The following is a 16,043-nucleotide window of genomic DNA, read 5'->3' on the forward strand; positions in this document are numbered from 1 at the left end:
AGATCCAAAGCCAAAACACAAAACCTGAAAAGTGTCCGCCGCACATCTCTCGTGTGTACCCAGTTTTATGAATATATAAACAACTTCCTGTGAACAGCACTTTGCCAGCTTATTAAGTTTGTCCTGGTGAACCTGGATGTCTTTGTGTGTTTGATCCCTGGTTCCTGTACTTTAGTGCTATTACTTGAGTACTGAGACAAACTCGCTGTACTTAATGGTACCAAACATATATCTTTTCTCATGACTAAACTGTTTATTAACAACAAAAATGTGGTCATTGCCATGAAAATGGATGTTTTCAGAGGATTGCCACATATTTGATTATTAGGGCTATTTATCAAGGAAATACCACAGCTGATATCAGATACTGAGTTCTATAATGCTTGGCTTAAAGATCACATTAGCCCAATGTAACCTATAGAGCACATTTTTTATGGAGAAGGATCCATTGGATCCATCTGCAGTAATCACTGATCGTATGGCCATGCATATTCAGCTTCTCAGATGGGTCTGAACATGAAAGTAAAGTGATTGTGTACGCAGATTGTTCACTTTTCACCTTAATTTTTGCACTGATTATCGAGCCCCTTGCTGCAATCATTAGGTTCTCTCAGGACATTTGCCGTGCATGAGGGAGGACCTAGAATGCAAGATTTCTTTCTTGACAGACGATATCCTCCTCACCCTATAACAACCCCATACTTCTTTACCTAACCTCTGTAAAGGCCTGTATACATACAGCAATCTTTCCAACTATAAAATCAACTGTTGTTCCGATGCAATGCTCTTAAATGTATGACTGTCAGACTATCCCTTCTAGCTTCATCTTTAAGTGGCAATACAAGAAAATCAAATATGTAGGGTTTCATATTATGTGTTCTTTTGACAGTCTCTATTCAGAAAATGTTGTGGACTATTTTCTAAAATCACATCAGACCTACGTTCCTTGAAATCTCTCCTGGCTGGGCAGAATTATTGGCACTAAAAGTATTATTGTCCCCAAGCCTTACATAACACCACGCTCATTATATTCACCTCTGCTCCCTCTGTGGGATAATCCTGATTCCAACTGGACAATATATCTGGCTGTAGCTGGCAGCTGGCATTTGTTTTGCCCAGAATCCCTCTGCCAGGAGGTCTTTGCTCACCTTTAATGTTTTAAATGCAAGCACCATAAGTTTTCTCATAGATTCTTTAACTTTCTACAGATCAAACACTGCCTTGGTTCCCTTCTAGCTGAGAAGACTTCCAGACATCTCTCTGAATTTGATAGGCCATGTTTTTCAGCCCCCCTATAAGGGGGCTGGATCTGTAAACTATGTAGCATGATGCTAGATATGGTCATGAGGCCCCAAAATATGCATAAAATGGGAAAGGGACATTGGTCCTCCTCCTCCCAATATGGACTACTGGGACATAATTAAAGAGTCTCTTCTAGCTAAATTTCCACCTCCATTATAGAAACACAAAATTTATCTGAGATGGTATTACATGCCAGATAAATTCTCACATTCCACCCCCAACAGTGAGGCTATGGCCATAGACGTACAATCGTCTATCTATGGAATGGTGGACCCATCTCAAAACTCATGCCACTTTGGGATATGACGTCTAAAATCTCCTGACTTTATTACTCCAATGCCCATGACAGTGGCGGAGCTACATTTTTGGGGTCCTGACGCTTGAACTGTTACGGGGACCTCTTCGCAACCAGTAACAATAGGGCAATATCAAGGTTCAAAGGGCCTTTACAGCACACACTGCTCAGTACCACCATAATTACCTTATTATATTCCTCCTTGTCCCAGGCTCCTACTCACCTTTCATTGCTCCCAGTCTCCTTCCTAGGACAGGCCCTCTCAAGTTCCGCCATTCCTGTGAATGTCACAAAGAGAAGTTCTGTAGTCTGTCGGGAACTGTAGTTTACAATGGATAGACTTTTCACGCTATTTACAGAGCGCAAATCACAGAGCTAGACTACAACTCCCAGCGATGTGCATCCAAGCTGTAATAGCTGCTATGCTGTACTAGAAGTCTTGTTGTCATGGCGTTATTGGTGATAAGCTATAACAATACAATACATAGAAGCAAGAGGTGAAATCTGATTTTTGATGTTAAAATGCACAAGCGAGATGAGTGATAATTCTATCACTAAAATAACATTCACCAATAACACACAGCGATTTTGTTGAAAAATTCACTCATTTAAAAAAGTTGCTTTATGGCACCTTTGGGATTAGGGACACTGAAGCCTAAGCTTCATTAGTTTCACAGCACATCCATTCCTGCCCCCTGCTGAATGTTCCTTGGGTTTCCCTTTTATGTTACTCCCTAGACGAGACTGACAACTGACAGATATTCCACTGAGCTCACATACCACTTTTCATAGAAGCCAAATGTCTGATTGTCAAAACCTTGAAACAGCAAAACCCACCCAGAGCTTATTCTCTCACGTCATTAGTAGTGCAAGTAAGGTGGTATGAGCATGTACGGAATACCATTAAATATACCCAACACATTACCACCGGTGCCATTAGCTACACTGCTGATTCACAGCACTTGAAGGTGAAACAGACCCTGCTGGACACCAGTAACAGTGGACCCTTCACAGATTCAGTCCTATTGGCAGGCCCCATCGACCCGCCGGGCCCTAAACGACCGCTTTGGTCGCATAGTAGTAAATCCGCTACTGATCACAGGGACAAGTTCCTTTCTGAGTGCCTGCCCTGCATGTGTATTTTAATATATTCATGTGAATGTTAAATTTATACATGCTGTGAAGGTTTTGGGAGTGGCAGGGTAACAGGGGGAGGCAGCGAGTGACAGGGAGGAGGTAGTGGGTGACCAGGAGAGTCAGTGGGTGGCAGAGGGTGACGGGGAGGCAAAGGGTGGCAGGGAGAGGCAGTGGGAGACTGGGGAGGCATCTGATGACAGGGAGAGGCAGTGGGTCGCAGGGAGAGGCAGAGAGTGGCATTGAGAGAGAGGTTGAGGCAGTGGCTAGCAGGGAGGTGCAGGTGGTGGTAAGGAGAGGCAGAGGGTTACTAGTGGAGGCAGAGGGTGATTGGGATGCCAGAGGGAGACAAGGTGATGGCAGAGTGAGACAGAGGGTGACTAGGGAGAGGCAGTGGTTGACTAGGGAAAGACAGAAGGACTCATAGGGTGACAGGTGGAGGCATAGGGTAGCAGGAGTAGGAAGAGGGTGGTAGTAGGTGACACGTGGATGGCAAAAAGAGGCAAAGGGTAAATAGGGAAAGGCAGAGGGTGACTAGGGAGAGGCAATGGGTGGCAGAGGGTGATGGAGGTTGGCACTGGTAGTCAGAGGGGGACTAGGGAAAGCAAGTGGATGACTAGAGAGAAGCAGAGAGTACCGGGGAGGGTGGTATGGTAAGGTAGTGGTGACGAGGATGGTGGTGGGAGATAGGAGAATGGCAGAAGGTGACAAGGGATAACAGTGGGTGACAGCAGGTTGCCAGAGGATGACTAGAGAGAGGCCGAGGATGACAGTGGAGGTATAGGTTGGCAAGTGGAGGAAGTGGGTGATGGGGATGGCAGTAGGTGACAGCGGATGGCAGAGGGTGACAACGGAGAGGCAGAGGGTTACTACAGGGTGATAGGGGGAGGCACAGGCTCAGAGTCCTGCTCACTGAGAGCTGCCTCGTCTGGGTCTGACCTAGTCAGCTGCTGGCTTCCTGTCTTTTATCTGTAAGTTTCCTACAGCTCAGAAGCCCAAGGACTCGGGAACGCCCTCTCAGCCAGCCGTGTGCCCCCGTCGATATCTGCATGTAGATGAGGGAGCTAGAAGCATAGCCTGCTTGAGGCAACGGCAGCATCACAGCAATACCTCTATGACTGTTTTTACCCAGTTTTGTCTTCTAATTGTGTCTAGTTGTAAAGCGCAATGGAATTTGCTGCGCTATATAAGAAACTATTAATAATAATAGATGATACAGGTGGCGCTAGTGTTACTGATAAGCTGCAGCCACCTCCGTCTTCCTCAGGTCCTGGTGGCTCCCTAGTCTTCCTCCATTTACAGCCCACTCCTTCTGGTACTCACACACGCGGTGTCTGTTGGACAGCATTCATCCCTTCATCAGGTCCAAGTGGCTTCATTTTACAGCACAGTGTATGTTATGTCATGCTATCACCGCTGCTGAAGTGTAGAGTAACCTGGAAGAGGAGCAGGCTCTGTGCATCTTGAAGACAAAATGAGAGGGGGATGGAGGGAAAAGAGAGGTGGGGAAGCTGCTGGAGGAACACATGCGGTGAGCTGCTGGAGTGACAGAGGCAGAGATGTGTATAAGGGGCACTACTGTGTGCAATATGTGTATAAGCAGCACTATTGTGGTCATTATGTGTAAGGGGCACTACTATTGTGGGAATTATGTGTAAGGGGCACTACAACTGTGGGCATTATGTGTAAAAGGCACTGCTACTCTGGGAATTGTGTATAAAGGGCACTACTGTGTGGCATAAAAAATGTATAGAGGGTACCATTGTGTAGTGCATTGTGAATAAAGGGTACTACTAAGTGACGTAATCTGAATAAGAGGCATTACTATGTGGTGTAATATGAATCAGGGGCATTATATGCGGTGTAATGAGAATAACATTGTGCCACTGTGTGGTGTAATTTGAATTAGGGGTACTATTATGGGACCACGCTGCTTCCTTGTGAGATAAATGTACCTTTATAAAGTACGGGAAGTAGTGCACTAATTTACAGTTTGCAGATAGGTGCAGAAAACACTGGCACTGGCTCTGGCTCTGCTTAATGTAGGAAAGGGATGGGGGGGAAGTGGTAGCTGGGTAAATGAGTTCCACCACCTCTGCAGGACCACTTTAAGCCCTGGTCACACCCCACTATGGGGTCGTGACCCACAGTTTAAGAACAGCTGACTTATACCATAAAGCATGATCTTACAGCCATCAGTTCTTATTCAGAGCCACACGTTATGCAATGTTCTTGTAGTTAAGTGATGTTTTGCAACTGTGTGTGCACAAAAATTCCTAAAAGCTCCCATGTAGCATGCATCACACAGAGTGTACGCACAAAGGTGCGGGTATGGGTCATTAGGTCAACCACACTTAGGTCGACAGTCTTTAGGTCGACCACTATTGGTCGACATGCAGTAGGTCGACATGGTCAATAGGTTGACATGTATTAGGTCGACATGGAAAAAGGTCGACATGAGTTTTTTGACTGTTTTTGTGTTGTTTTCTTCGTAAAGTGATGGGGAACCCCAATTAGTGCACCGTATCCTCTCGCATGGCAAGCAAAGGTTACCATTCCCAATTGTAGTCCACGTGGATCGTAAAGTATGAGAAAGTATGAAAAATTTCAAAAAATGAAAAAAAAAGGGAAAAACTCATGTCGGCCTTTTTCCATGTCGACCTAGTACATGTCGACCTATTGACCATGTTGACCTAATGCATGTCGACCAACAGTGGTCAACCTAATGACTGTCGACCTAAGTGCTGTCGACCTAATGACCGTAACCCCAAAGGTGCTGTTGCGATAGAGACGCATAGTACCAGTGATGAGCATTCCTGAGCAGTGAGTGGGAAGTGGCTAGAAATGCACAAGAAAATGGTCTATTTAATGGGCATGTTACGAGAGTGTTGTGGGCATATCTGTGAAAGAGGCTGGGTACACAGGTGCAAAGCTGCAGACATAGGAGGCAGAGAAGGATTAAGGGGGTTGCCCAGGCGGTCAGTACCCCGGGACCCCCCTGTCATAAGGGGCCCCCCAGCCGGAGCTCTGCACCACTCTTTAGGTTGCCGGGGCAGGAGGGATCCACGCTGCTGGGGGAAGAATGCGGTTGTGCATGCGGCTTCCTCCCCCCTCCTCTCGGCAGTGGCAAACGCAGGATTTCTTGAGGGGGGTTTCCAAATGCAGTCCACAGCCTCTCGAAATGAGGAACATTGGAGCATGTGCAGGAGTCTGGGGGAGCAGTAGAAGAACCTAATAACGACCCTGGACATTAACGTAAACGTTGGTCTTTTTTAGTGATGTGCACCGGGACATTTTTCGGGTTTTGTGCTTTGGTTTTGGATTCGGTTCCGCGGCCGTGTTTTGGATTCGGACGCGTTTTGGCAAAACCTCCCTGAAAATTTTTTGTCGGATTCGGGTGTGTTTTGGATTCGGGTGTTTTTTTTACAAAAACCCCTCAAAAACAGCTTAAATCATAGAATTTGGGGGTCATTTTGATCCCATAGTATTATTAACCTCAATAACCATAATTTCCACTCATTTCCAGTCTATTCTGAACACCTCACAATATTATTTTTAGTCCTAAAATTTGCACCGAGGTCGCTGGATGACTAAGCTAAGCGACCCAAGTGGCCGACACAAACACCTGGCCCATCTAGGAGTGGCACTGCAGTGTCAGACAGGATGGCACTTCAAAAAAATAGTCCCCAAACAGCACATGATGCAAAGAAAAAAAGAGGCGCAATGAGGTAGCTGTGTGACTAAGCTAAGCGATCCAAGTGGCCGACACAAACACCTGGCCCATCTAGGAGTGGCACTGCAGTGTCAGACAAGATGGCACTTCAAAAAAATAGTCCCCAAACAGCACATGATGCAAAGGAAAAAAGAGGCGCAATGAGGTAGCTGTGTGACTAAGCTAAGCAACCCAAGTGGCCGACACAAACACCTGGCCCATCTAGGAGTGGCACTGCAGTGTCAGACAGGATGGCACTTCAAAAAAAATAGTCCCCAAACAGCACATGAAGCAAAGAAAAAAAGAGGCGCAATGAGGTAGCTATGTGACTAAGCTAAGCGACCCAAGTGGCCGACACAAACACCTGGCCCATCTAGGAGTGGCACTGCAGTGTCAGACAGGATGGCACTTCAAAAAAAATAGTCCCCAAACAGCACATGATGCAAAGAAAAAAAGAGGCGCAATGAGGTATCTGTGACTAAGCTAAGCGACCCAAGTGGCCGACACAAACACCTGGCCCATCTAGGAGTGGCACTGCAGTGTCAGACAGGATGGCACTTCATAAAAATAGTCCCCAAACAGCACATGAAGCAAAGAAAAAAAGAGGCGCAATGAGGTAGCTGTGTGACTAAGCTAAGCGACCCAAGTGGCTGACACAAACACCTGGCCCATCTAGGAGTGGCACTGCAGTTTTCTAGCGAGAGGATGAGTGCTTCCATCCTCATGTGAAGCTGAACCACTAGCCATGAACATAGGCCAAGGCCTCAGCCGTTCCTTGCCACTCCATGTCGTAAATGGCATATTGGCAAGTTTACGCTTCTCCTCAGACGCTTTTAATTTTGATTTTTGGGTAATTTTACTGAACTTTTGTGTTTTGGATTTTACATGCTCTCTACTATGACATTGGGCCTTGGCAGACCACGTTGATGGCATTTCATCATCTCGGCCATGACTAGTGGCAGCAGCTTTAGCACGAGGTGGAAGTGGATCTTGATCTTTCCCTATTTTACCTTCCACATTTTTGTTCTCCATTTTTTAATGTGTGGAATTATATGCCAGTATCAATAGCAATGGCCTACTACTATATATACTGCGCACAACTGAAATGCACCACAGGTATGGATGGATAGTATACTTGACGACACAGAGGTAGGTAGAGCAGTGGCCTACTGTACCGTACTGCTATATATTATATACTGGTGGTCAGCAAACTGTGCAAAACTGAAATGCACCACAGGTATGGATGGATAGTATACTTGACGACACAGAGGTAGGTAGAGCAGTGGCCTACTGTACCGTACTGCTATATATTATATACTGGTGGTCAGCAAACTGTGCAAAACTGAAATGCACCACAGGTATGGATGGATAGTATACTTGACGACACAAAGGTAAGTAGAGCAGTGGCCTACTGTACCGTACTGCTATATATTATATACTGTTGGTCAGCAAACTGTGCAAAACTGAAATGCACCACAGGTATGGATGGATAGTATACTTGACGACACAGAGGTAGGTAGAGCAGTGGCCTACTGTACCGTACTGCTATATATTATATACTGGTGGTCAGCAAACTGTGCAAAACTGAAATGCACCACAGGTATGGATGGATAGTATACTTGACGACACAGAGGTAGGTAGAGCAGTGGCCTACTGTACCGTACTGCTATATATTATATACTGGTGGTCAGCAAACTGTGCAAAACTGAAATGCACCACAGGTATGGATGGATAGTATACTTGACGACACAGAGGTAGGTAGAGCAGTGGCCTACTGTACCGTACTGCTATATATTATATACTGGTGGTCAGCAAACTGTGCAAAACTGAAATGCACCACAGGTATGGATGGATAGTATACTTGACGACACAGAGGTAGGTAGAGCAGTGGCCTTCTGTACCGTACTCCTATATATTATATACTGGTGGTCAGCAAAATTATGCGCTGTACTCCTACTATATACTACAATGCAGCACAGATATGGAGCGTTTTTCAGGCAGAGAACGTATAATACTGGTGGCCACTGGTCAGCAAAACTCTGCACTGTACTCCTCATATATAATACTGCTGGTCCCCAGTCCCCACAATAAAGCAGTGTGAGCACAGATATATGCAGCACACTGAGCACAGATATGGAGCGTTTTTCAGGCAGACAACGTATACTGGTGGTCACTGGTCAGCAAAACTCTGCACTGTACTCCTCCTATATAATACTGCTGGTCCCCAGTCCCCACAATAAAGCAGTGTGAGCACAGATATATGCAGCACACTGAGCACAGATATGGAGCGTTTTTCAGGCAGACAACGTATACTGGTGGTCACTGGTCAGCAAAACTCTGCACTGTACTCCTCCTATATAATACTGCTGGTCCCCAGTCCCCACAATAAAGCAGTGTGAGCACAGATATATGCAGCACACTGAGCACAGATATGGAGCGTTTTTCAGGCAGACAACGTATAATACTGGTGGTCACTGGTCAGCAAAACTCTGCACTGTACTCCTATAATACTGCTGGTCCCCAGAATAAAGATATTTGCACTGCAGCCCCCTGAAACAAAGTAAGAGGACGCCAGCCACGTCCTCTCACTATCATTTCCAATGCACGAGTGAAAAATGGCGGCGACGCGCGGCTCCTTATATAGAATCCGAATCTCGCGAGAATCCGACGGCGGGATGATGACGTTCGGGCGCGCTCGGGTTAACCGAGCCATACGGGAGAATCCGAGTATGCCTCGGACCCGTGTAAAATGGGTGAAGTTCGGGGGGGTTCGGATTCCGAGGAACCGAACCCGCTCATCACTAGTCTTTTTATACACTGGTTACTGTATGGAATACAGTATTAATATTTAACACTGTAGATGGTCTCTAGTTTAGGCTGTATCAAACATTTAAATAATATAATTAAGTGGTCAGGAAAAGGTTATACAAACCATAATAAAATAAATAGACAAGCATAATAGAACCAGTACTGCACTTTCTAAGCACACATTCTCCCACCTCATGGTAAGGCTCCTGTCTTTTCTTCCTGGTAGCTACTATGGTCCAAAGCACTGATTGAGGACTCAGATCCACACACAGCAAACGTGGTGGAAGTTGCTACCTCTGGGCATGTGCAGCAGCTCTGCTTTGTCCCTTAAACTGCATGATGTGGCGTCAGCTTTCATAATTTTATTATATACCATCACTATTGTTGTCATCATTTTAGCCACTTGCCAAGAGGAGGGGATTTCCAGGCAACCAGAAACCCCCCCTGCATTTGCCTATGCTCGGACAGCACAGTCAGGGACTGAGTCAAGCAATCTCCAGCCTTCGCTGCTGCCAGGGTGGCGGCGGAGGGGCCTCCTGTCTTTTGGGCCCTGAGCCCCCCGAGGGCTTAATCCAGCCCTAATAGGTGGCCATAGTCACATGGAGACTGCAATAGGGCTGGTGCGAGTTTAAATAGTGTGACCAATGGTGGTGTCTAAGGATGCACCAATCTGTAATACTGGGTGTACGGATGCTGAGAATGGGCACTTCTGTCCTTGCACATGCAGCAGCACAGAAGGAAGGATTTTTTGCGTCATTTTTATAAAGTTGAAAACATTTGACTGCCAATATAGACACTGCTGTGTATGCTTCTGAGTCCACCTCTGAATCAAGCCTTTTGAGATGAATCCACGGTTCTGGCTTCCACAATCACTACTTCCTATTGCTGACTATAATATGCTATATTATGTCAGCACATTACGTTATAAATCATAATATCCTATATAATAAAAGGCTAACTCTGCTCCTCACCTCTATGGAGGGAAATCGAAGTGATTTGTGTGCCGGCGGCCACTATATGGTGCCCGACGGAGTTGTGTTGGTCGATTCGGGTGCGCATAGTCGCTGGTGCTGACACCGTCACTATGATGGGCTGGTAGCTAGTAATGGTATATTGTCACAAAGCACAATACCATTTGTTGTAGCAATTTATATATATATATATATATATATATCTCCTCCAGTAACCGGCACTCCGTTATCAGCAGTTATTGCCCCCGGTGCCTTTCCTTGCTGTTATGCAAAAATATACCGTATGGTCAGATGGCACTCCAGAGGGACTTTTCTTAAGAAATAAAGCAGAGACCAGGCTCTCTTTTCTGCGGTAACGTTTCAGTTGTATTCCAACTTTCGTCAGACCCAAAGAAATACATATAAAATACGAACATTTATACCTTACCCTCCACCACATGTAGCATCTTCTCCGGCCCGGTGCGCTGGCAGGGAAAGATGACGTCACCACGCACACACCGTGCGGCGCGCTCCCGCCCGTGTCAGCGTCCCAGTTACCTAGGAGACGCATCAATACAAAACATACAGTGTAACTCATTCTATCATGTAAAATGCATCTACAAATCACGGATATTGTTAGCATATATGGCTCATTATGGCTGACCGTCTTACTATAGAAATATTTACAAAAACATGACTGCATATGTAATTGCATGAATTAATTTTTGCCGGTCTAAATAAAGCAATTTAACAATAATTGCTCATTAAGGCCTCCTGGGGCCAATGTGTTGAGGCGATGAATCCACCTAGCCTCCCGTTGTAATAACAACTTATCTCGATTCCCTCCTCGGATATTCTCCGGCTGTTGGTCTATTATTTTATATTTTAGGCAGGAAAGATTATGTTTCATCTTAGCAAAGTGTCTTGCCACAGGTTGTGCTTGACTTTCACCTGCTAGGGCTGCTCTAATAGCTGACCTATGCATGGCCATGCGTTCCCGAAATTGTCTCACCGTTTTCCCCACGTAATATAATCCGCAAGGACAGCGGATAAAATATATGACATGGGTATGTGTGCAGGTTAGGATCTTATCAATTTTAATATATCTGCCTGTATGCGGATGTGAAAAACCTTGGCCCACTTCCATATAGCTACAGGTAGTGCAGCCTATGCACCTATAACACCCTGGCTTCTTAGTTAAAAACGTTACTGCTGGAACTAATTTGAAGCTTGAAATGTCATTATGTACTAGTGAATCTTTAAGGTTTCTATTCCTGGTGTAACTAGATAGTAGAGATTTTCCTTTAAGAGCAGGCAGATCTTTATCTGTTGACACTACCGGCCAGGCATTTTTCACATGTTTTTTAACCTGTTTACTGGCTATAGACCATCTCTGTACAAATGGAATTTGATCCAATAATGATTTTTTAGTATTATTACCCTGCTGTAATAATTCTTTTCTATTCATGCTTAAAACCAATGTTTTGGTACGCATTAATTCATCCCAATCATAGCCTCTTGATTGAAATCTCAGGGCCATATCGTGAATCTCGGACTCAGTGTTAGCTATATCGTCCGATATTCTATGGACCCTGAGAAACTGTGAGTACGGTAGACTATATTTATTCGAGGGGGGATGGAAACTCGCAGCGTGCAGAAGTGTATTTCTATCTGTTATTTTTTTATACAGATTGGTGTGGATGTTTCCCTCTCTCACCGAGATAGTCACATCCAAATAATTAACCTGGTTAGTACTAGATGTTGCTGTAAATTTAATGTTTACATCTCCAGAGTTAATTTCTACCAACGCTGCGTCAAACTCTTCCTGTGTGCCCTGCCAGATAAGAAACAGATCATCTATATATCTAACAAAAAATAAAATCTTACTGGCAATATCAGGTCTGGAAAAAAATAAATCTTTTTCTACTTCAAACATAAAGCAGTTCGCAAAGGCAGGGGAGACACAACTACCCATTGCGCACCCCTGCCTCTGCTCAAACCACCTACCATCAAATAGGAAGTAGTTTCTTTCCAACGTAAGATACAATAAATCCAGAAAAAACAACAGATATGGTCCATTATACAACATACTTGTAGACAATAGACGTCTGGCCGCCTCCACACCTCTATCGTGAGGGATATTGGTGTAGAGGCTGACCACGTCTAAAGTACACAATAGACAATTAGCAGGCAATTTTGCCAACTGTGCCAACCTGGTAATGAGAGCTGTAGTATCTCTCAAATAGGTTGGCTGGGACTGTATTATAGGCTGAAAGAAGTAATCAAGATACTGGGATACCTTATAAAACACTGAATCCCTAGCTGATATAATAGGACGTCCCGGTGGCACCTGCATGTCCTTATGTATTTTAGGAATAGTATAAAATACTGGTGCCACCGGGTGGTCCTGTACAAGAGCCTCGGACACCGCAGAGGTGATGATGCTGTTTTCTACAGCCTGCTTGAGTATTCCCCTTAATTCCTCATTATATTTTTTAGTGGGATCTCTCTGCAGTTGTCTGTAGACCACAGGATCATTCAATTGCCTGTATGCCTCTTCCCTGTATTGCTGAATGTCCTGCACAACAATGCCCCCTCCCTTATCCGCTGGACGGATTACTATACGCTGATCTGTACTAAGTGTACCAAGGGCTTCTTCTATAATCCGCTGTCCTTGCGGATTATATTACGTGGGGAAAACGGTGAGACAATTTCGGGAACGCATGGCCATGCATAGGTCAGCTATTAGAGCAGCCCTAGCAGGTGAAAGTCAAGCACAACCTGTGGCAAGACACTTTGCTAAGATGAAACATAATCTTTCCTGCCTAAAATTTAAAATAATAGACCAACAGCCGGAGAATATCCGAGGAGGGAATCGAGATAAGTTGTTATTACAACGGGAGGCTAGGTGGATTCATCGCCTCAACACATTGGCCCCAGGAGGCCTTAATGAGCAATTATTGTTAAATTGCTTTATTTAGACCGGCAAAAATTAATTCATGCAATTACATATGCAGTCATGTTTTTGTAAATATTTCTATAGTAAGACGGTCAGCCATAATGAGCCATATATGCTAACAATATCCGTGATTTGTAGATGCATTTTACATGATACAATGAGTTACACTGTATGTTTTGTATTGATGCGTCTCCTAGGTAACTGGGACGCTGACACGGGCGGGAGCGCGCCGCACGGTGTGTGCGTGGTGACGTCATCTTTCCCTGCCAGCGCACCGGGCCGGAGAAGACGCTACATGTGGTGGAGGGTAAGGTATAAATGTTCGTATTTTATATGTATTTCTTTGGGTCTGACGAAAGTTGGAATACAACTGAAACGTTACCGCAGAAAAAAGAGCCTGGTCTCTGCTTTATTTCTTAAGAAAAGTCCCTCTGGAGTGCCATCTGACCATACGGTATATTTTTGCATAACAGCAAGGAAAGGCACCGGGGGCAATAACTGCTGATAACGGAGTGCCGGTTACTGGAGGAGATATATTGTCTGTGAATTCGACGCTGACACCGTGAGTGAGAGCATTGAACACAGAATCAACAGGGCACCGTTCTTCATTATATATTATACCGCTTCAGCCTGACACCCTTTTCCTCACGTTTTGTATTGGGGTGATATTGGAGGTGAATATGTCACGTGGTGGTGAAATTGCGGATACAAGCGGATTCCGGCAGATAGATGTGGCAGCGTGTGAAACATGGTCGTTTTCAGATGCGGATGCTGACACCATTAGATTCAAGGAGGATTTAGCCACGGCTGGTGGCACAGACAGCAATGATCTCCTTTTTACAAAATTACTACGACTGCATAAGAAACAAGTGGACTTTTATATGCATGGGGTCACTTTATCGGACTATCATAGGAACCGACAAATCCCTCGAGGATTTAGAGTCCGGAACACCCCGACCATAGGCAGACATAATGCAGAGTTCTGCCGTAAATGGGTCGGCATTCTAAACAAGTGTAGTTTAGATTTAATCTTATTGGTTATAGAAGAGGCAACTCGTGAGTTGAACCTCCTGAAAGATATGACAACAGCATTTGAAACAAAGTTTGTACCCGTCCTCAATGCGGATGCAGAGAATAAGTGGATGGAGAAACTGGCCGCTCAGGTGGAAACTTACAAACAGGATTTGGTAAAGTTTAAACGACAAAAACTTACCACGGTGCAAAAGGATTACCAGGAAGGAAGAGTATATAATTGGGTGAATAACCCCTCAGGAGGGGGACAACCTAGAAGATATAATAGGTACAGGGCCCGCAGGGGACAATTTTCAGAAACATCCAGCGGTGAAGGTACGTCGCAGAGTGATAATGAGACAGTGAATGGAGCCCGTGGGAGGAAACCCCCTTTAGGGATGAATACCCGTGCTATGTTGGGCCCAAAAAAAGACAGTACACCAGACGGGGCAAGCAGCACCAAAGGATCAACAAAAAAAGTTACCAAACCCAAGAAGACAACAACCTAGTATTTAACTTATCAAAACGTCCGTTAACATCTGATGAACTATCACTGTTAAATAAGGGACTTTCATTCATTCCTGTGACTGCCTTTAACGAATTCCAATGGAAGGTCGATACCTATCAGGTCAACAGGCGATTGAGATTACAGGAACATTTCTCGGGTCGACTGAATACTACAGGAGAGACTAATGTACCCACTAAATTAAGGCCGAAATCCAACTTTGATCCACCGAGTAATAACGCTTCTTTGAGATGTTTCGCTAGAGTACTGGACTCTAAGACTCTAGAGTCTGTAAAACAACATAAGCAGTGTAGCGATAATTTGACGAAGGGTGAAAGAGAAGCCCTTAGTACACTTATTACAGATCAGCGTATAGTAATCCGTCCAGCGGATAAGGGAGGGGGCATTGTTGTGCAGGACATTCAGCAATACAGGGAAGAGGCATACAGGCAATTGAATGATCCTGTGGTCTACAGACAACTGCAGAGAGATCCCACTAAAAAATATAATGAGGAATTAAGGGGAATACTCAAGCAGGCTGTAGAAAACAGCATCATCACCTCTGCGGTGTCCGAGGCTCTTGTACAGGACCACCCGGTGGCACCAGTATTTTATACTATTCCTAAAATACATAAGGACATGCAGGTGCCACCGGGACGTCCTATTATATCAGCTAGGGATTCAGTGTTTTATAAGGTATCCCAGTATCTTGATTACTTCTTTCAGCCTATAATACAGTCCCAGCCAACCTATTTGAGAGATACTACAGCTCTCATTACCAGGTTGGCACAGTTGGCAAAATTGCCTGCTAATTGTCTATTGTGTACTTTAGACGTGGTCAGCCTCTACACCAATATCCCTCACGATAGAGGTGTGGAGGCGGCCAGACGTCTATTGTCTACAAGTATGTTGTATAATGGACCATATCTGTTGTTTTTTCTGGATTTATTGTATCTTACGTTGGAAAGAAACTACTTCCTATTTGATGGTAGGTGGTTTGAGCAGAGGCAGGGGTGCGCAATGGGTAGTTGTGTCTCCCCTGCCTTTGCGAACTGCTTTATGTTTGAAGTAGAAAAAGATTTATTTTTTTCCAGACCTGATATTGCCAGTAAGATTTTATTTTTTTGTTAGATATATAGATGATCTGTTTCTTATCTGGCAGGGCACACAGGAAGAGTTTGACGCAGCGTTGGTAGAAATTAACTCTGGAGATGTAAACATTAAATTTACAGCAACATCTAGTACTAACCAGGTTAATTATTTGGATGTGACTATCTCGGTGAGAGAGGGAAACATCCACACCAATCTGTATAAAAAAATAACAGATAGAAATACACTTCTGCACGCTGCGAGTTTCCATCCCCCCT

At 44.7% G+C, this 16,043-nt stretch overlaps 1 long non-coding RNA gene across 1 annotated transcript in view; it reads right to left on the reverse strand.

Moving 5' to 3' along the window:
* Positions 1 to 16,043, reverse strand: part of LOC134942936 (uncharacterized) — a 189,497-nt gene that overhangs the window by 96,518 nt on the left and 76,936 nt on the right. The window contains exon 4 of the long non-coding RNA XR_010181423.1: positions 1,821 to 1,875. This is a non-coding gene — a long non-coding RNA (uncharacterized LOC134942936). The remainder of the gene's footprint in view (positions 1 to 1,820; positions 1,876 to 16,043) is intronic.

The sequence above is a fragment of the Pseudophryne corroboree genome, chromosome 1 (genome assembly GCF_028390025.1).
Source record: "Pseudophryne corroboree isolate aPseCor3 chromosome 1, aPseCor3.hap2, whole genome shotgun sequence".
NCBI lineage: Eukaryota > Metazoa > Chordata > Amphibia > Anura > Myobatrachidae > Pseudophryne > Pseudophryne corroboree.